Source organism: Carassius auratus, unplaced genomic scaffold (genome assembly GCF_003368295.1).
Source record: "Carassius auratus strain Wakin unplaced genomic scaffold, ASM336829v1 scaf_tig00011476, whole genome shotgun sequence".
In the NCBI taxonomy this organism is placed as follows: Eukaryota; Metazoa; Chordata; class Actinopteri; order Cypriniformes; family Cyprinidae; genus Carassius; species Carassius auratus.
This window is the reverse complement of record NW_020524204.1, coordinates 21,072-43,069: the sequence shown is the minus strand read 5'-3', so window position 1 is coordinate 43,069 and position 21,998 is coordinate 21,072. Positions and strand designations below refer to the sequence as shown.

At 37.2% G+C, this 21,998-nt stretch overlaps 1 pseudogene; it reads left to right on the top strand.

Annotated features, from left to right (window-relative positions):
• The window catches only part of LOC113073147 (mediator of RNA polymerase II transcription subunit 12-like), a 31,338-nt pseudogene extending 12,268 nt beyond the window's left edge, over positions 1-19,070 (top strand).
• Positions 19,071-21,998: the final 2,928 nt, after the last annotated feature.

The window sequence follows — 21,998 nt, the reverse complement described above, 5'->3', positions numbered from 1 at the left end:
GCTGTGTTTTGCAACATAGATCTACAACTTCAGCTTCAGACGCCCAGAAGTGAGCAGAGAAAAAGGCACTCCTCTCAGAAAACATACAAATAAAAATCATTTTATATGTTTAATTACTATGTGGAGCATATGAAATGCTAGAAGTTTTTGTGAAAACCTCAAATTTTTCACTTCTTTTGCCTTTGGTTTAACATTAGACCGTGTGGTCATATATTGGAAATATGCTATTGCATATTCACTGCATCATTGTGTCGTTACACAAACTAGTGAACTGAACAAATTTCATCGAAACTAACGGTCCAACAAGACAGTTTGCATCAGATTTCCAGGTAATAATGCTGTAAATAATTGCACAGACCAATCATTTCACTTCATAAGAACTCAATACATCGTCAGAAGCCACAGATATTCACGTTGCCTTTTATTTTCATTTTAAATTCCTAAAAACATGTTGACTTGCATTGTATCAATCACCACAGTTTCAGCTAAAGATGGCTGCTTTACTGTCTTGAGGGTGTCTAAATTAAAAGCAATTGTTTATTTTTGGGTGAACTATCCCTTTAAATAGCTGTGCTAGATGTTCCTGGTGGTAATTGAATGTGTTTTCTCTTTGAGCAGGTGAGTGATCTGTCTTTCCATGACTCACTGGCGACATTCGTTGCCATCCTGATCGCTCGTCAGTGTTTGTTACTGGAGGATCTGGTGCGCTGTGTGGCCATTCCCTCTCTCCTGAACGCAGGTATGGCTCTTTCAGTTGAAGTCTAATAGTTTTCCACAGCTAACTGTCATACAGACACACAGTCACTGCATACCTCACCCTTGGAGAGGTGCAGTCGTTCAGTTTTTCACAGTTACATAAGAAAGTTCAGAGAAAAATGTGTTTATTTAATCAGGGACAATGCACATTAGTAATACATAGTCATTATAAAATGTGCCAGATTTAAACAGTGTGGATCATTTTCATCTGTAGTCCCCAAAAAAAAAGTTTGATAACGCTTTACTTAAAGCATTTGTATACATTGAATTATAAAAGTAGTTTTAATGCATTGATTATGCCTTGTAATGCACCATGTTGTATGATCTCATGAATAATTGTAACCAAAGTTGTTTACATTATAATATTGCAATGCATTATAATATTAAGCTATTCGTTGTTAGAAAGAATAATGCATTAAAATGCATGGCAGTCAAATATTATAATGCATTTTAACTTTTGTTACAATTATTTATGAATATTTATAATGCATTATGAATTCTTTTAGAATGCACTGTTTATAATTTCCTTACCAATTTTTACCAAGAAATCCAATATATAAAGCCCAAATTTTAACTATAACCTCCCTATAAATGTTCACACAATTCAGATTTGATGACATTTGGATTTTTTTTTTTTTTTTTTTTAAGACAATCCACTAGCTTTTTATATTCTGGTGGGATTCTGTTCCATTCAAGGGTTCCTCTACATCAAATGATAATTTAATAATCTCATTGCAATAATGCAATCACACTAACTCTTGTGTTCCTGTTAATTATAATTTTTTTTTAAAAATTGTTCATTTACTTAACTCTTATATCATTCCAAACTTGTTCTCACAATGGAGCTATTGAACTTCAACATTGGTAAAATTCATAAAAATACTTAATATAACTTCCATCTAAAACCATCCGATAACTGTGTGCAAGAATTTAAAGGGATAGGAAAAAATATATATTTTACTCATTTACCTCACGTCATTTCATAACATGAGACTTTTATATTCATCTTTCAAACACGAATGAAGAATGAAGTTTTAATATTCTCCATCAAATGTTTGGAAAATTAAAAAAAAGACATTGTGAGATGATTCCATGAGAATCCATTTTTATGGTGATGAACAGATTTTTGCAGATAACAGATAATTTGCTCAACACGCTTGAATCAGAGAGGTTTGTGTTTTGTTTGAGGTTCCATTTACTGTATTTGATTAGCTCTGTCTGCATTTTCCAACATATGTGTCATTTGGTTTGGAACAACATGAGCAATTCATCACAACGTGTTTGTGTTTGGTTGAACCAACATCTTAAATCAAGTCTGAGGATCCTTCTGGGCCAGAAATGATGGGAGCATATTCAGACGATGTTTGTGACACATTCGTGTGTGTGTGTGTGTGTGTGTGTGAAGCCTGTAGTGAGCAGGATTCTGAATCTGGAGCCAGACTTACTTGTCGGATCCTGCTTCATCTGTTCAGAACCCCACAGCGCAACCCCTGTCCCCAAGACGGCACCAAATCAGGTAACAGCTCCTTCCAAATAAAGTAAATCAACCTCTCTTTCGCACATCCCATCTGAACAACTCTAGACAGTAACTATAACCCTGAGAATAATATTTCTGTCCCCAGACAAATCCACAGTGGGCATCCGATCGTCCTGTGACCGACATCTGCTGGCTGCGTCTCAGAACAGCATCGTGGTGGGAGCCGTGTTTGCCGTGTTAAAGGCTGTTTTCATGCTAGGTGAGACTTTGGGTACTTTTCTGTTGTGTATTCACATTTTAGCCAGTTAGAGTGCTGATTAAATACATATTTCACGCATTTGCTAAAAATAAATAAATGTGCTCACTCGTACACCATGCAAGATGTAGATTAGTTTGTTTCTTCATCAGATTTGAAGAAATGTAGCATTGCATCATTGCAGTGAATGGGTGCCGCCAGAATAAGAGTCCAAAATGCTGATAAAAACCACAATAAATGCACCATTGCATTCTAACTTGTGAAGCAAAAAGCTTTTGTAACGTCAAACTGTTTCCATAATACTGCTTTCTACAGTAAAATTGGTCTTTTCTGAGCCAGGGGAGAAATATGCATAGAGCATGCACTGATAATAAGCTTAAAAAAACTATTATAACCAAAGATGTGATTGGATTTCGATGGGAACTTTTTCACTGGAGAAACATTTCATTATGGATGTTAGGCTGGTATTTTAACCAGAAGCGACAGTTAAAGGTTAAAACGTCTTAATGATGGGGTTTTTTTTCTACAAATGCAGCTTTACAAGACGTTAGACGTATAGACATGGATTATTGTGATGTTTTTATCAGCTCTTATTCTGACGGCACCCATTCACGGCAGAGCATCCATTAGTGAGCAAGTGATGCAATGCTACATTTCTCCAAATCTGATGATGAATTTCTCAGTGAACTATTACTTTATATTGTTTTGAAGATCATACAGAAGATTAAACTATAATCCAGTAAATGCAAAACAACACAAGAAGACCAGCAAAGGCATTAGATGATTAAGTAGAGGAGAAGAAAGCAAGTTGTTGTGGGAGAAGGAGCTAATGGGATCCAGCTGGTAGTTAATGCATTCAGAATTGATCAGTCCTTAAAAACTGTGACTCTGTGTGTATTTCTCCAGGAGATGCTGAGCTGAAGGGTTCAGGCTTCTCCCACTCTGCCGGACTGGACGACATCGGAGAGGATGACATGGGCTCCAAAAAATCCGGAGGACGTAACGTCTCGATTGAAACGGCCAGTCTGGTGGTTTACGCCAAGTATGTGCTGAAGAGCATCTGCCAACAGGTGAGCGTTTCAAGCAGATCATATCCTCATCCTCCAGGGATTCTAGCATTTTTGAGTGACTTCCAAACCACTGGCTTATAAATGAGAAAATGCGTCACGTAAAGACTCTAAAAGTGATCAAAGATCAGCAGCACACTGCTCCCTTCAAGTTGAAAAATTTAACTCTTTTCTTCGCTTAAGATTTAATTCATCTGATTTTCTCTGTGGTTCAGGAGTGGGTTGGAGAGCGGTGTCTGAAGTCTCTGTCGGAGGACAGCAGTGCTCTGCAGGATCCAGTGCTGGTGAACATCCAAGCTCAGCGCTTACTGCAGCTCATCTGTTACCCACACAGACATCTGGACAGCGAGGAGGGCGAGAATCCTCAGAGACAGCGCATCAAACGCATCCTGCAGGTCACACGCTCTCACATGACCCCATCAGGCCTCTAACATTGGGATTTACGTTGTTGCTTTAGCAAAGTATCTAACATTGAATTAATTAGGCTGCCAAACTAAAATGACTGAGGAACCGATTTTTTAATTTAAATAGTAGGGATGCGCCGAAATGAAAATTCTCAGCCAAATCCAAACAAAATGAAACAAATTTCCCCCCATGTAGGCCTATTTTGCCTTTTTTTTTGTTTACCATTGCATTAATTTAATTGCCTAATTGTGCTTTTTACTGTTGTTTTTTTTCGTGCTTTTCAAATAAACAAATCAATTACAAAACAACTATTTATGAAAATATTTACTTATTTTATTTACTGATTTTTTTTTTTTTTACATTCTAGCAGACATTGTACCAACAGAGCACTATTTAACTTAGTTAAGTTAGTAAAATATTATTTTTGGACATTTGAATCAGGCATGCATTTTTTACCGTACAAATAAAGGCAGCCTTGTTAAGCGGATATTTTTTTTACATTTAAAACTTTAGAATAGATTACACATCCCAATTTGAATACAATGTGTGAAGGTTAGAATAAATGTATTATTGTCTTGTTTTATCTTATTTTACAGAATAACAGTAAAATTCCAATACTATCATTTATGAATGTTGATGGAGTTGCTGCTTTTTCTCTGATTTTATTTTGACAGAAACCCACAGGAAGATCTCAGTGCTTCTTTTTTTAGACAAACAGCATGCAAATTTTTTAATTATTCTCAATAAGAATTTGGGAAGATGTGTAGCACACATCACATTGTCACATGCCTTAAAAAAATTCTTAAAAATGTTACCGAACAATTAATGAATATCCAGTTCAGTTCAGTTGTGCGTGCATTAGAAAATATAACATTCTGCAGTTTATTTACTAATCATTTGAGGTAATTACACAATTTTAGTCATCATACATAACCTCTTCTCTCATCGGAGACGTGATGCAGCACTAAAAAATCTCTCTTGATGTCAGTGCTTTGTCTTTCTCTGATAGTTTTAAATACTTTCACACTGCCGACATGTTTGCTGTATTATTGCATGCCTCTGTTTGATTGCGTTAGTTATAATTTGCAACATATTATTCGGCCGAACACCGAAAGAGAGATATTTTTTGCTATTCTTGGCCGAATAATTTCGGTTGCTTAATATTCGATGCATCCCTAATAAATAGACAACGGTTTTATTCAGAGGTGTGTCTAACTGATTTATTAAAAAATTTATCACCTGAACGTATTTTAGAATTTTCGTCTTGTGTACATCTGAAATGTCTTTTAGAACCTTTTGCTAATTGTATACCTTGCATAATTTATTCAGAGATGGCCATGAAAAGAGCCTTGATGCTGGCATGGCATTAAAAAGTGAATATATTATTAAAATTAATTAGGCTTTCTATTCAAATGTGTCTCAGAGCAGCTCAGTTCACAATAAAGGCAGAAAACTCGGGTCTCTGCATGTGCTGTGATAATTTAATTTTATTATTATATTTAAGTGATTTGGCTTCCTTAAAAATGCCAGAGAGAATGTGATGTGGACTGACACTGTCACAACAGAAAAATTGGTTTTTAGTACCTGTTAAATCACTGTAAACAAACTGGAAAGCGATTTTCTAACTTTAAAGTGATTTGGCGTCCACCCACCAACCTAAATATACTGAATATTTATACACATTTAGTGAGGAGTGCTCTAGAAACCTGTTTGAAAACAGTCATTGATTTTGCAGTTACATTTGGTGATGCACTTGTGTACATGAAGGGTGTTTTAAACACAACTCTCTGCGATGGAAGAGCAACAGACGATGAACAAGAACTTAATTATTCATTTAGCGCCTTTTAGCCATTAATGACTTGTGCAGCTCATTTTTCAGGATTGGTGTTAATCTTCATAGACGATTAACATCCAGCTGGGGCTCTTAAGCTCAGTTTGCTTTAAAAGCTCCATATCCCGTCTGTTTTTCTGCTTACAGAACATGGACCAGTGGACGATGAGACAGTCCTCTCTCGAGCTGCAGCTCATGATCAAGCAAAGCTCGAATAACGTAAGAGTTATTCACCTCCTCCTTGATGATTTCTCGTCTTTTCTTTAAGGTTTGTACATCTGAACCCACTCTTTACAGGAGCTGTATTCTCTTCTGGAGAACATAGCCAAGGCCACCATCGAAGTTTTCCAGAAGTCTGCTGAGATGAACTCTAGTAACCCTTCCTGGAATGGCTCTGCGGTTTCCAGCAGCTCCGTCTCTAATACCAACAGTGCCAGCAAACTCAAACCTGTGCTCAGGTCGGTGACCCCAATCATTGCTTTGAGCTTTTATTTTCTTCCTGCTTGATGGACTGGCCTTCTCTTCTTCAAACAACACCTGTGTTCCTATCAGTGTCTGAGAAGAGAGCGCTGCCCTGTGTGTTTCTCTCACACTGATGTTGTTGTTGTGTTTCCTCCAGTTCCTCCGAGCGTTCAGGGGTCTGGTTAGTGGCTCCTCTGATTGGGAAGCTGCCCACCTCGGTGCAGGGTCACGTGTTGAAGGCTGCGGGTGAAGAACTGGAGAAGGGACAGCACCTGGGTCCCTCCTCGAGGAAAGAAAGAGATCGGCAGAAACAAAAAAGGTACTCGGTTTTTAAGCTGCTGCAACATTTAAACGGTTGCATTTCTCCTGATGTCTAACGCCTCAAATGTACCTAAACATGTTGAAAAGCCTTGGATTGTAATGGATTGTAAATTTAGCATTTTTGCATTTTCTCTTCTCTTTCAGTATGTCTCTCCTGAGCCAGCAGCCCTTCCTCTCTCTGGTGCTGACGTGTCTCAAGGGACAAGACGAGCAGAGAGAGGGTCTCCTGACTTCCCTCTACAGCCAAGTCCAGCAGGTACATCATCAACACACACCGTGTCACTGTCAGATAAATGCATCTCATCTCTTTGGCCTGATGTGATGTATTCCTCTCCTGTCAGATTGTGACTAACTGGCGTGAGGACCAGTACCAGGACGACTGCAAGGCCAAGCAGATGATGCACGAGGCCTTGAAGCTGCGACTCAATCTGGTGCGCAACCGTTATCTCTTTCTCTCATTCATCATGTGCCTTCAGGCTGACTAATGAAGTACAGTCTCTGTGTTGATCTGCCTCTCATCAATCTTGTTTCCTTGTATTATGTGCATGAGGTTAAACTCGCCGAGATGTAAGGGTTGGGTATCGAAACTGGTTCCATTTCAGATATTTCAAAGAACCGGGTATTTTATAAGACATGTGCATTTCGGTTCTGCTTAACGATTCCTGCATTCGGATTTTAATGATTTTTTAAAAATTATTTAAGTGCAGGAACGGAAAGACCTTGTCTGTTCCCAAACCATTCTGTGCATTTCCACTACAGAGAAAAAACTGACTTCTTTCATGTTTATTGACCAGTATGCAGCAAACTCCGTCAGTATAATATCATAAACACAGACGTGTTTGTCTTAAATGAACGTGAACAGATGAGCAAGAAAACACACGTGTACAGTATCTTTATATCTGTGTGTGTTCGGTGTTAAAAAGACATCAGCTGCCTGTCAATAATGTTAATTGAAGAACTAAAGAAAATCATTCACTGATCTAGACTGAATATCTTTAATATCTTCAATAATCTAGATTTTATGAAAGAAAACTATGCAGTGATTTTACGCTTTTAATTACAGTATCTGTACCTGAAATTTGGTTCAGTTGTATTCAGTGGTCGACCGATATTGTGTTTTTTTTGACTGCCGATATCTTGGAAAGCGGATATCGAGCCGATATAATTTTATTTATTTTAATTGATATTTCAGAAATTGTTAATCATTTGAAAATGGTTTAAAAAATAAATTTGTAAAATAAACATACTTTAGATGAAAAAAACATATTTTCAACAAATGAATAAAATACATTTAAAGGAAGTAATCTGTAACCAACAGGGTACTCCGTATTCTGGGAAGTTTGTGTGCATTGGTAATCATATTTTTTCAAATAAAGCCAACTAACTCATTTTACACACAGTGAAAATGACATGAATATGACAGCAGGCACATGCATAAAGCACAGCATAATTTGAAATCACAAATTTAATGTTTAAAGCATTCAATCTGCACCAAAAGTCATGCAGAGAACAAGCGATCATACTGGATACATGCACACTTCACAAGAACTCACAGCTCGATTCGACTAAATTTGCAAGGTTTGTGAAATTAAATGTTCATTAGTCATTAAAAGATTCATTTAAATGATGTAAATGCATATTTGCTTGATGTTGAAGGCAAACGAGAAAGTATTTTAATGTTTGCCTTTCTATTACTGATCATATAAAAGCAATCGTTATAATACTTTTTGTATACATTGTAATTCTTTTGTTTAACCGTTCTATCAAATATTATTAGACAGATTCTATATGTATTAGACAGAACTGTTAACGACGACAATGAACAAAATAAAAGCGCTGTCAAAATAAAAGTCCCGCCTCAACACATCGGCCAAACAGAAAAAAAACGTATCGGCTAATGCCGATATAAAAAAAATGCTAAATATCGGCCGATATATCGGTTGATCACTAGTTATTTATTTATTTATTTATGTGATTGCTAATTTATGTTTTATTCCTATTTACTTGTCTTTAACTCTTTAATATTTGAAATTTAGTTGTTTTTGCTGTAGTATTTTGTTAAAAGCATTGGCAAAAGTTCCTCTTGTGAGTGAACTGTTGGTTTGCAAAAAGCTTTTTTTTTATTATTATTATTATTTCTGGAATCTAAACTAGGAATTTATAAGAATCAGAAACGATACAATACAAATGGTACCCAACCCTTCCAAGATGTGGTGAAACTGCACTGAGCTGATTTGTTGTTTGGTGTCTCGTGGTCTGTAGGTGGGAGGGATGTTTGATACGGTGCAGCGCAGCACACAGCAGACGACGGAGTGGGCGGTGCTTCTGCTGGACATCATCAGCAGTGGCACGGTGGACATGCAGTCTAACAAGTGAGATCCGACACAGTCTCTGATTAACCTGTGCCATACTCTCTTAATTTTAATGATGTTTCTTGTTTCCCTTTAGTGAGCTCTTCACGACGGTGTTAGACATGCTGAGCGTGTTGATTAACGGCACTCTGGCGGCTGACATGTCCAGCATCTCTCAGGGCAGTATGGAGGAGAATAAGAGGGCCTACATGAACCTGGTCAAGAAGCTCAGGGTGAGACAGAGCAATACTGATTCTGCTTAGAAAACCAGAATAGGCTTTACTTAGTCAAGTCAATAAGGAGCACAGAGAATTTGAAAGATGAGACTTTGATTTATTAAAGTGCAAAGCTTATTGTGAATATTGGGTGACTGGTGCGCTATTAATAACTAAAGGACATGAAGATATGAAATATTATTTCCAATCATTTATATGTCTATAAAACAGCATCTAAACAGTCACCTAACTTTATTTATCTCAGTATAAGACAACAGTGTAACTTAAGTTAACGAGTATATTATGAGTTTCCTCAAAGTACTATGATTTTAATCTCATAATGCTATGACTTTAGTAATATTTTGACATTATTTTTAAAATGTTACAACTTTAATTTCACAATGCTTTGACATCATTCTCAAAACATTGACTTTTTTCTTAAATTATTACGCTATTCTCAAAATGACACGTCTGTTTTCTTAATTCTTTAAATTCATATTGCCATGACTTTCTTAAAGTATTAAGACCTTATTCTCAAAATGTTATGACTTTAAAAAAATCTTTGATTTTTTATTTTGTATTATTGTTTATGTGGCACTAAAAAGCTGTTATATTATTCAGCAAAGCAAATAAGTATATTAAAATAATTTCTGAAGATCAAGTGACACTGAAGACTGGAGGAATGATGCTGACAATTTAGCTTTGCATCAGATTTAAGATATATTCATATAGAAAATGGTTATTTTGAATTGCAATTATATTTGACTTTTTACTGTATTTTTACTAAATGCATGTATTTTTACTAAACAAATGCGTGTATTTTTACAAAACAATTGCGTGTATTTTTACTTAAGAAATGCGTGTATTTTTACTAAAGAAATGCGTGTATTTTTACTAAAGAAATGCGTGTATTTTTACTAAAGAAATGCGTGTATTTTTACTAAAGAAATGCGTGTATTTTTACTAAAGAAATGCGTGTATTTTTACTTAAAAAATGCGTGTATTTTTACTAAAGAAATGCGTGTATTTTTACTAAAGAAATGCGTGTATTTTTACTTAAGAAATGCGTGTATTTTTACTAAAGAAATGCGTGTATTTTTACTAAAGAAATGCGTGTATTTTTACTAAAGAAATGCGTGTATTTTTACTAAAGAAATGCGTGTATTTTTACTAAAGAAATGCGTGTATTTTTACTTAAGAAATGCGTGTATTTTTACTAAAGAAATGCGTGTATTTTTACTAAAGAAATGCGTGTATTTTTACTAAAGAAATGTGTGTATTTTTACTAAAGAAATGCGTGTATTTTTACTAAACAAATGCGTGTATTTTTACAAAACAATTGCGTGTATTTTTACTTAAGAAATGCGTGTATTTTTACTAAAGAAATGCGTGTATTTTTACTAAAGAAATGCGTGTATTTTTACTAAAGAAATGCGTGTATTTTTACTAAAGAAATGCGTGTATTTTTACTTAAGAAATGCGTGTATTTTTACTAAAGAAATGCGTGTATTTTTACTAAAGAAATGCGTGTATTTTTACTAAAGAAATGCGTGTATTTTTACTTAAGAAATGCGTGTATTTTTACTAAAGAAATGCGTGTATTTTTACTAAAGAAATGCATGCATGTATGTTTACTAAATAAATGCATGCATGTATGTTTACTAAATAAATGCGTGTATGTTTACTAAATAAATGCATGCATGTATGTTTACTAAATAAATGCGTGTATGTTTACTAAATAAATGCAGTCAAAAGTGAGGATAAGAGAAGCATCTTCTAAAACTGCACAAAACCCCTCTGAACTTACAGCAACTGTAATAAGCAACATTTTATCAATGCATTAACTTTGCACAGGCAAGAGGCACTCACTATTCTTCTGGAAATGCTTTTCCTTGCAGAAAGAGCTCGGTGACCGTCAGTCCGAGAGCTTGGAGAAAGTGCGTCAATTGCTGCCTCTTCCCAAACAGACTCGTGATGTCATCACCTGTGAGCCCCAGGGGTCACTCATTGACACGAAGGGCAACAAAATAGCTGGATTCGAAAAAGAGGTACGTAGCACATCATAGGTGTGGTAGCGCTGCTCCACTTAAGGCCATTCGCTCACCTTTACACTGTGATTTTCTCACACACAGGGTCTTCAGGTGTCGACTAAGCAGAAGATCTCTCCTTGGGACGTGTTCGAGGGTCTGAAGCACTCGGCTCCGCTGTCCTGGGGCTGGTTTGGGACCGTGCGGGTCGACCGCAAAGTCACCAAGTATGAGGAGCAGCAGCGGCTCCTGCTTTACCACACTCACATAAAGCCCAAACAGCGCAGTTACTATCTGGCACCCCTCAACCTGCCCCAAGAGGAGGAAGAGCCACCCACACCTGTGCCTCCTGAGCCGGACAAGAAGGTGGATCCTGGGAAGCCGGAGAAGAGCGTCTCTAATGTCGCACCTGACACCGCAAAGAAGAAAAAGAAAAAGAAACAGACATCTGCAAATAAACAAGAGGTACATATGAGGGGAAATAATGCATTTCAAGTAGATCCTTTAGAAGTATTTTTCTTTAGTCTTTCCCTGTTTATGTTTATAAAAACATAAAGAAGTTCCAAGCCACAGCAGCATTTTTGATCATTTTCACAAAATGTTCATGTCCCTTAAAGTGTGTTATTGTATAAATATCTGAATGTGCAATATGTCACGAGAGAACCAGAACATCTGATTTTAAACAAACAAACAAAAAAAATAATTGTAGTTTCATGCATTCTTTTTTTTTTTTTATCAGCAATGTGGGGAAGTTTTATATAAAGGGACATTTCAAAAAACAAGTTTTTGTAAAAGACTCAATCTGGATCAAAGTCGATCGCTTCCATCAAAATCCCCAAAGCTTCAAAGTCTTATACTACTTCCGGAGTCAGCATTTTACTTTAAGATTAGGGAGATTTGATATTTGTGACCCTGGAGCACAGAAGCAGTGTTAAGTCTCTGGGGTGTCTCTGTAGCAATAGCCAAAAAAACATTGCATGGGTCAAAATTATAGATTTTTCTTTTATGCCAAAAATCATAAGGATATTAAGTAAACATCATGTTCCATGAAGATATTTTGTAAATGTCCTACCGTAAATGTATCAAAACTTAATTTCTGATTAGTAATATGCATTGCTAAAAATTAATTTGGACAACTTTAAACGTGATTTTCTCAGTATTTAGATTTTTTTGCACCCCCAAGAGTTAAAAAGTCTTATGTTTTCTGTAATTTCCTGTGGTTTAGGAGTACAAGCCGCACAACCCAGTCATGCAGTACATGCCGGGCATGGCTCCTGATCTGATGAACATGAGCCAGTCAAACATGCCTTTCCGAATGGGCTACCAGGCTCCAATGAACATATATGCCCAAAACCAGCCTCTGCCACCAGGTCAGTGCATGCCTTTTAACCTCTTCGACTGTTTAACCTCATAAAGCAGTTGTTTCAGTCATTTTAGCACCATGATATGCATGTTGGACATCATACATATATATATATTTAGTTGTCTTTTATGTTTTTTTCGTGTTCTCCACCTAAGGAGGCCCCGGTTTAGAGCCAACTTTCCGTCCCAGGGGTCCTATGGGCAAAATTCTTCAACGTCCCACCTACAGCATGACTAGCATGCAGGGTCCTGGCATGGTCAACATTACGGGAATGGACAAGCCGTTCCAGATGGGCTACAAGCCGTCCCCGAACATGCCTCAGGGGCAGATTCTCCGTCAGCAGCTACAGGTCAGACTGGTGAGTCTGGTTTTACTGATCAAGACCCCAGACCAAAAACACACATGGTTTTCCTTGTATGTTGTCTTATTAGTTATCTGCTTTGTCCTTTTAGTACATGTCCTGTAATTTGTGGTGATTGCTAAAGCAAACATGTACTGCAGAGGGCCCCACACATTTTTAGGACTCATGACTTGACTTGGAGAAGTCTGACATCATGCGTTACCATTTTTCAAGTCCAAATCTTGCTTCATATACAAGCCAACAACAACTGGTAATAAAAAACAGGGTTGACAGGTCAGCAAAAGAAAACCAGCCCACGTTTTAATCAGAACTAGCACAATTATGTATCTTCAGCAGTTTTCCCCCCTACACTGAGGGTCCTTTTCATCCAAATAGTGTAAAACTGCAGTGTTATTATGCTTGACTTGATTGCATGTAAATGGTTTAAATATGTGGATATGGTGGTCCATTTAAACCACTAAATAAAACAATAAAAAACTTTAAATAAAATTGCAATCTTTTGTATCTCACAATTCAGATTTTTTTTCTCCCTCAGAATATGAGATAGAAATTGACTTTTTTCTTGCAATTGCCAGTTTATATCTTTTTTACTTACAATTTTGACTTTTTTTCTCCGAATTGTGCGAACCTCATAATTGTGAGTCCAGTTATGAGGGAAAAAAAACTAACTTATTTTAAGTTTGCATCTCACAATTCTGACTTTTTAAAACAGAATTGCAACTTTATAGCACTTTTTTTGGAAAAAATTTGAAAAAATGGGTTGCACCTACAGTAAAGTTTGAAAACCACTGATGTAGACCATCAAGGAGATCAATGAGCAAGCAACATCTGTGTTTTTTTGTTTATGTTTTGTCTCCTAGTGGTTTGTGAATGTTTAATTCAGAACTGTTGGATGATCATTTTCAAGAAATGGAAGGCATTTATGTTTTTTAACGCTCTGTTTGCACTTATCTAGAATCATAATCATTTACTTGGACAGCAGATTAGACAGGTGGCACCTAATCAACAGTATCCATCGATGCAGCCCACACAGGCAAGTATAGACAAATTTGCAGTGTTGATATGTTCAGCATTCACTGAAACCCGGAGATAACGGCCCATATCTCTCTAATCAAAATCTTTCCCAGGGTTACACCACGTACGGCTCACAATTGGGGATGCCGCCGCACCCCTCCCAGCCCGGGGGAATAGTTTCTTCCTCGTACGGTAACCCGGGCTTCCAGGGACATCCTGGCACAAACCCAGCCATGGTGGACTCTCTCAGGCAAATGCAGCAGAGGCCTAGTGGCTACGTGCATCAACAGGCTCCTGCAGGATACGCACACACAATGCAGAACACGCAAAGGTCAGTCTGCCTACCACTCCAAAAGTGCCTCCTGCTGGCAAAACCCTACTTTGAAGTCAGCTCAACTTTCACCATCTGTTACAGGTTTTCCCATCAGTCCATGCAGCAGACGCCAATGATGCAGAGCCTGGCTCAAGGTCACATGGGACCACAGGGCATGCACCCCAACATGAGGCCCAATCAGATGATGGAGCAGCAGCAGCAACAACAACAACAACAACAAGCCCAGCAGCAGCAGCAACAGCAGCTGATCAGACAGCATCCAGTTCATCGAGTACGTACACCACACACCCCAATGCATTGTGGTAGAGATGGATGATTAATCCAAAAGAAATCGAAACTTTTGGCATGGCATTATTCATTTATATTCATTGCATAATTATTTTCTTTATTATTTTCACTCTTAATAGTTGAGTATTTACAGTGTGAACCTGAAAAAAATAATAATAATAATCATAATCGAGGTGATGTGTTCAATCAACCGAGGTTTTGATTTTAGATTTATATCGCCCAGCCATATATTTTGGAATACTGCACATTTCACATAATGCCTAGACTGGCGGGATTCACCTGTAATGTTATTGTATTTGTCTTGCAGCAGCAGGTGCAGCAGCAGGTGCAACAGCAGCAGGTTCAGCAACAAGTGCAACAGCAGCAGCAGCATCAACAGCAGCAGCAGCAACAGCAGCAGGTTCAACAGCATCAACAGCAGCAGCAGCAGGTTCAGCAGCAGCAGGTTCAACAGCAGCAGGTGGCAGCAGCCCAGCCTCCCGCTCAGGCCCTGGGGATGCAGCCCATGGTGAGATTACGTACTTTTAAAATGCACCATGTACTGAAACACAAATGGGTGAGGAGATGAGTAAATGGAAGCCATTGGAAGCAAGCAGAGTGCAGCTGTTTCTGAAACTGTTATCTGTTAAAAACTAAGCTCAGAATTGATTCAAGAGAGAATCGCCATGCATTTAGAAAATCTCTGAATTGATGCATAATCATTTTTCAAATCGCGATGCATTGATTCACTCTCACAGCCCTAGTACATAGACATTACACAACAGTTCTAAAGGCTTCTGTGGCTTTCTGTACATTCTGAATATTTTCTTCTGTATTTTGTCTCAGTTCCCTCGGCAAGGCATGCAGCAGACCCAGCAGCAGCAGCAGACCGCAGCACTGGTCAGACAGCTCCAGCAGCAGCTCTCAAGTATGCTTCAATATTTACATTACTCTGTTTCAAACCTCCAACAGTTTTCAAATGCTCATGACAGGACATTGGACCATATTAACATGAATCCTTATGTCTTGCGGGTCTGTCCCCTTATAGTCTACTAAATGTTAGTCAATTTTGGCTTATCATTTGTTAGTGAAATTTCTTAGTAGCAACTTGACACTAGGGCTGCACGATGTGTTGTTTAAGCATCGATATCGCGATGTACGAATCCACGATAGTCACATCGCAGGATGAGATGCACAGCTTAACCATCATAGAGTGAAATTTTATAATTTGCATGTGTTTTTAAGTCCTGTCAGTTTGACAGGGCAGAGTGAGAGAGAGAGAGAGAATGAGAAAGAGAGTGCTGTGCACGCGAGAGAGATAGAGAGAGAGAGAGTGCGAGAGAGCGCTGTGCACGCGAGAGCGAGAGAACGCGCGAGAGGAGAGAGAGAGCGAGCGAGCGAGCGCGAGAGAGAGTGAGAGAGACTGAGGGAGAGAGAGAACACTGCGTGCGAGAGAGAATGTGAGAGAGAGAGAGAGAGAGAGAGAGAGCGCACACGTGTGACCGTCTTCAAACAACACAAGTGCTGTCTTGCTCTCTCTCCCTCACGCATATTAATCAATTGACACGATGGTGTCGATGTTTAAATCATTTAAAATGAGAATGTAAGTGTGCTCACCCCATTTTTCGCAATATCGCAGAAAAATAAAATCGCAATGTCATTTTTTCCCAATATCGTGCAGCCCTACTTGACACAGCTGCTCAATCTAACATTAAGCTAGATAAATGTGTGCTACAGTATTAGGCACATATCCAAGTGTTTGAGTCAAAGCTGTTAAAGTGCGACTGCACTGGCATTGTTTTCTGGTGGAGACAACTTGAAATATGCTTTCATTTTAGTTTGTCATTTGAAATTTGTTTTTCCTGGTAATCAAATGAAGGCATAAGTTAATTCAGTTCTTCTTGTAATCCAATGAAAATTACACCCTTACATTTTTTGGCAAACAACGTGGTGCACAACAGGTGTGCTGTTAAAATTGTGTGTATATACAGGTGCATCTCAAAAAATTAGAATGTTGTGGAAAAGTTCATTTATTTCAGTAATTCAACTCAAATTGTGAAACTCGTCTTTTAAATAAATTCAGTGCACACAGACTGAAGTAGATGAAGTCTTTGGTTCTTTTAATTGTGATGATTTTGGCTCACATTTAACTAAAACCCACCAATTCACTTTCTCAACAAATTTGAATATTTTGACAAGCCAATCAGCTAATCAACTCAAAACACCTGCAAAGTTTTCCTGAGCCTTCAAAGTGGTCTCTTAGTTTGGTTCACTAGGCTACACAATCATGAGGAAGACTGCTGATCAGACAGTTGTCCAGAAGACAATCATTGACTCCCTTCACAAGGAGGGTAAGATGCAAACATTCATTGCCAAAGAAGCTGGCTTTTCACAGAGTGCTGTATCTAAGCATGTTAACAGAAAGTTGAGTGGAAGGAAAAAAGTGTGGAAGAAAAAGATGCACAACCAACCGAGAGAACTGCAGCCTTATGAGGATTGTCAAGTAAAATCGATTCAAGAATTTGAGTGAACTTCACAAGGTTTGGATTGAGGCTGGGGTCAAGGCATCAAGAGCACCACACACAGAAGAGTCGAGGAATTTGCTGAACCACAGACAACGTCAGAGGAGTCTTACACGGGCTGAGGAGAAGAAGAACTGGACTGTTTCCCAGTGGTGAAAAGTCCTCTTTTCAGATGAGAGCAAGTTTTAAATTTCATTTGGAAACCAAGCTTCTAGTGTCTGGAGGAAGGGTGGAGAAGCTCATAGCCCAAGCTGCTTGAAGTCCAGTGTTAAGTTTCCACAGTCTGTGATAATTTGGGGTTCAATGTCATCTGCTGGTGTTGGTCCATTGTGTTTTTTGAAAACCAAAGTCACTGCCCCCGTTTACCAAGAAATTTTGGAGCACTTCATGCTTCCTTCTGCTAACCAGCTTTTTGAAGATGCGGATTTCATTTTCCAGCAGGATTTGGCACCTGCCCACAGGTATTACAGGTACGTTAAAGTTGGTTAAATGACCATGGTGTTGGTGTGCTTGACTGGCCAGCAAACTCACCAGACCTGAACCCCAGAGAAAATCTATGGGCTATTGTCAAGAGGAAGATGAGAAACAAGAGACCAAACAATGCAGATGAGCTAAGGGTCCTTCCAGATCACCTCAGCAGTGCCACAAACTGATCACCTCCATGCCATGCCGAATTGAGGCAGCAATTAAAGCAAAAGGAGACCCTACCAAGTATTTAGTACATGTACAGTAAATGAACATACTTTCCAGAAGGCCATCAATTCACTAAGAATGTTTTTTTTTTTTTTTTATTGGTCTTATGAAGTATTCTGATTTGTTGAGGTTGTGAATTGGTGGGTTTTTGTTAAATGTGAGCCAAAATCATCACAATTAAAAGAACCAAAGACTTAAATTACTTCAGTCTTTGTGCTTTGAATATATTTAATACACAAGTTTCACAATTTGAGTTGAATTACTGAAACTTTTCCATGACATTCTAATTTCTTGAGATGCACCTTTACTTCTTTAAAAAAAATGTTTAATACCCATTTTATTAGTAGTAGTAGTATTAAGAAATACATTGTTGTTCAAAAGTTATATATTTCTGTCACAGTTTCATCAAGTTAAACTTAACTTTTATTATGACGAGTTGCTGAGAGGACCTTTTAAGTTTGTGTGAGTATATGACATGAAATTGAACTATCAAATGCTTATGAAGTGATTCTCAGAGCAGCTCTGGAGTTAACGTATGTTTATATTATATGTTAATGTTTTGGGAATACTGTGGCTTAATTTGCTCAGAGACATGCAGAACTTCCAGGATTTATATTTAAATATTTTTTGTAGTTTAATGTGCACAGACTCCTGATTCGTTTTATTCATTCAAAAATTTTCAAATTCTGAAATTACATATATAGACAAATCTGTTCTCATGACTGGATTTTGCAATTCGGTGCATTGTGGAAATAAAATTCATAAAAATATGCAACTAGTAGTCATTTAATCCACCAGTCGAGTCGACTAGGAAAACCCCAGTGTTTTATTTAAATTCATGCTTTTTATATTTAATTGTTTTCATTCTTAGTGCTGTTCTTGACCAATGCAAAGAAAGTAAAAATGTGTCGTTTTCTTTATTGAAATGGCGTTTTTGTTTCTCTAGGTACTCAACCGGGACAGAACACCAACTCCTATTTCTGAGAGCATCTGAATGCATTTCACCAGTGATGAAGACTAGTTTAGTCCACGTTAGAGGATTCTCTCCGAGTCTGAAGTAGAGTTGTTGTTTTCTGAAAGGATTCATTCCGGGGTGAACCATGGAAGAGTTTATGATGTAAAAAAAAAAAAAAGTAAAGGAGAGTATAAGAATATTGCAACCTTGTTTATTTTATTTCGATTTGTACATTTTTCAGTTTTCGTGTGTTTCTAATTAAAGAAATCATGTCAGTTTGTTGTGCATTGTAGAGCGTGTGACCTTAAATCACTGTCTGCTTCGATTTCTGTGCAACCACAACACCATTATTATATTTTACTGCATTAAATCATGGTAAGGTTCAAGAATTCATTACGATTTTGACTCGTCTCTATCTCAAACCATCCACACTGAATTTCTCAATGGCATCCAATGGGTTAATCACGTTCCTGAGACTCTTGGACATCTTATCCTTCACCGTACGGTGAAAGTCTGATAGACAGAACATGTAACTGTCATCAACAATCATCCTCATGCAATGGACCCTCAGGTTAGCAGCTATCTAAACAGTTAAAGTATAAGACCCTCATCGTTTTAAATTTAAAATCTGATGCTATGTATCATACCAATGTTAAATATTATTTGGAAAATATTTAGTTTCTGTTTTTCTTTAACTCACTTCAGTACCACACTGTTAGTCCTCTTATTTAAAAAAAAAATATATATATATATATATATATATTTTTTTTTTTTCAGTTTTTTCTTTTCTTGTGTACTTTAGACTCATTTAATAATCTAATCATTTAAAAATTTTATACAGAATTTTTGTATCCGCTTTTTATAGTTCACTTATATTTTAGTCTATTTTATATAGGTTTACTAATATATATTTGAATTTATTTTTTTAATTTCACTTTTATATACCTTGTATAATTTAGTTGTTCACGTTTTAGTTTACGTTTATTATTTCTTAATCATTTATTTTAATCAAAACGTGTATAACCTAGCCTTATTTTTCATTTATTTTAATCAAATTTTTAGTGTACTCCTATATTTAACTTAATCTGTATTTTATTTTTATCTAATTTCGTTTACTAAAACTAATTATTTAAATAAATCTATAATTATTTTTTTATTTATTATTTATTTATTTTTGCTTAAACTTTATAAAGTTTATGAGTACAGAAGCTAAATGAAATTGAGCAGAAGTAGGAAGTCTGACATAGTCAGGCTAATTATTTACAGGCTATTAACAAAAATCTGTCTCTAAACCTCTTTTCTCTTTATTAAAAGTTGATCAAGACAAATACATAATAAAATCAAATGTTTTGCAAATCCGCTCTAAAGGCCTGATCTCAAATGATTCGCGAAACGCGCTTCGGAGTCCCGATCTGAATCAAATGTTCTGAATCAAATGTTTTGCGAACTCCGAAGCCCAGATCAAATGATTCGCGAAACATGATTCGGAGTCGCGATCTGAATCAAATGTTTTGCGAACTCCAAAGCCCCGATCAAATGATTCGCGAAACGTGATTCGGAGTCGCGATCTGAATCAAATGTTTTGCGAATTCCGAAGCCCAGGTCAAATGATTCGCGAAACGTGATTCGGAGTCCCGATCTGAATCAAACCTGAATCAAATGTTCTGAATCAAATGTTTTGCGAACTCCGAAGCCCCGATCAAATTATTTGTGAAACGTGATTCGGAGTCCCGATCTGAATCAAACCTGAATCAAATGTTCTGAATCAAATGTTTTGCGAACTCCGAAGCCCCGATCAAATTATTTGTGAAACGCGCTTCGGAGTCCCGATCTGAATCAAACCTGAATCAAATGTTCTGAATCAAACCTGAATCAAATGTTCTGAATCAAATGTTTTGCGAACTCCGAAGCCCAGATCAAATGATTCGCGAAACGTGATTCGGAGTCGCGATCTGAATCAAATGTTTTGCGAACTCCGAAGCCTGATTTGCAAAACACGCTTCGGAGTCCCGATCTGAATCAAATGCGAACTCGCTCTGATGCCTCAGATTGTGGTAATCTTGCAGATCATGACTTATATGTACTCTTCCTCTCCCTGCTGTTTGGTAATATCAAGATTCAATCGATCAAATGATTCCCGAAACGCACTTCGGAGTCCCGAATTGAATCAAATGAACTCGCTCTGAATCTCAAGTTATTTTCCAGTGAAAGCCTTATAGCGTTCATTCGCTTTCCGAAAAATGGCGGAGACCAAAAGTATTCAGATGTGTGCCTTTGTGTTCTAATAAAAAAAACATTATTTATCATTTCATAGTTTTCCCACCAACGAAAATAAAAAAAGCGTTGACATTGGGCTATGAGGCAGAGGAGGAGGCGACAATTACTGTGAGTAAAGGTACTTTAGTGTGTGCTATTCACGGAGGATGAGGTCTGTGTCCAACCGGAGTACGGCCGATCTCATACCGTGGGCTGTGCCTTCCAGGTTTGCGTGGAAAAGTTGCGGAGACGTTAAATCACGCGTCAAAACGGGATGTTTGTGGTGCATAGCAGTAAATGTCGAGATGGTGCTGGAGCACGATTACAACAGCCGTCCAGTCCCAGGTGAGTGTAATGTGTTAACTAAAACAATAACTTATTAAAAGCTTACCGGCAACTATAGACATTAATCAAATATAGTATGTTTTATTTGTATTGTTAGATGTAACGTTATATATTTAATGTAGCACATGGTAGCAGTTATGCTAACAGTCGAGCAGGTTAGTGAAACGGTGTTTTTATACTTTTGCCATCACCCTTTTATACTGGTCTCTTTCTGGCTGAAGTCACACAAAATTAACAAAGACATTTAAAGTTATCAATAAAATCCACAACAATGTAGGAAATACGAGCAGTTGAACAAACATCTGTTGTACAAGCAGAATTAAAATTATTTTATAATAGTTTGTAGGTTTAACTTTGTTGTTTTTATTAAAGTGTTATGTTTAACACAAACTAATACATGTATTGTTGTTTGCTTTATGTTAATTAAGTGCTCTTGCTTAGGCATGGGAAAAATAAAGGAGCTGGAAGAAACACCTGCTAGTGACATCAGCATCATCTACTCAATTCAATTCAAGTTTATTTCTATAGCGCTTTTTACAATACAAATCAACTTTACAGAAAATTATGTTTCTACAATAGTTAGTAGTAGCTTATGTTGGTGACTGTCAGTTTGTGCACGTTTGACAGGGTTTTTAGAAAAATTAATACAAGACGTAGTCAGCCAGACGATGAACATTATTAATATTATTAATTAATAATTATTATATGATGCAGTCACAC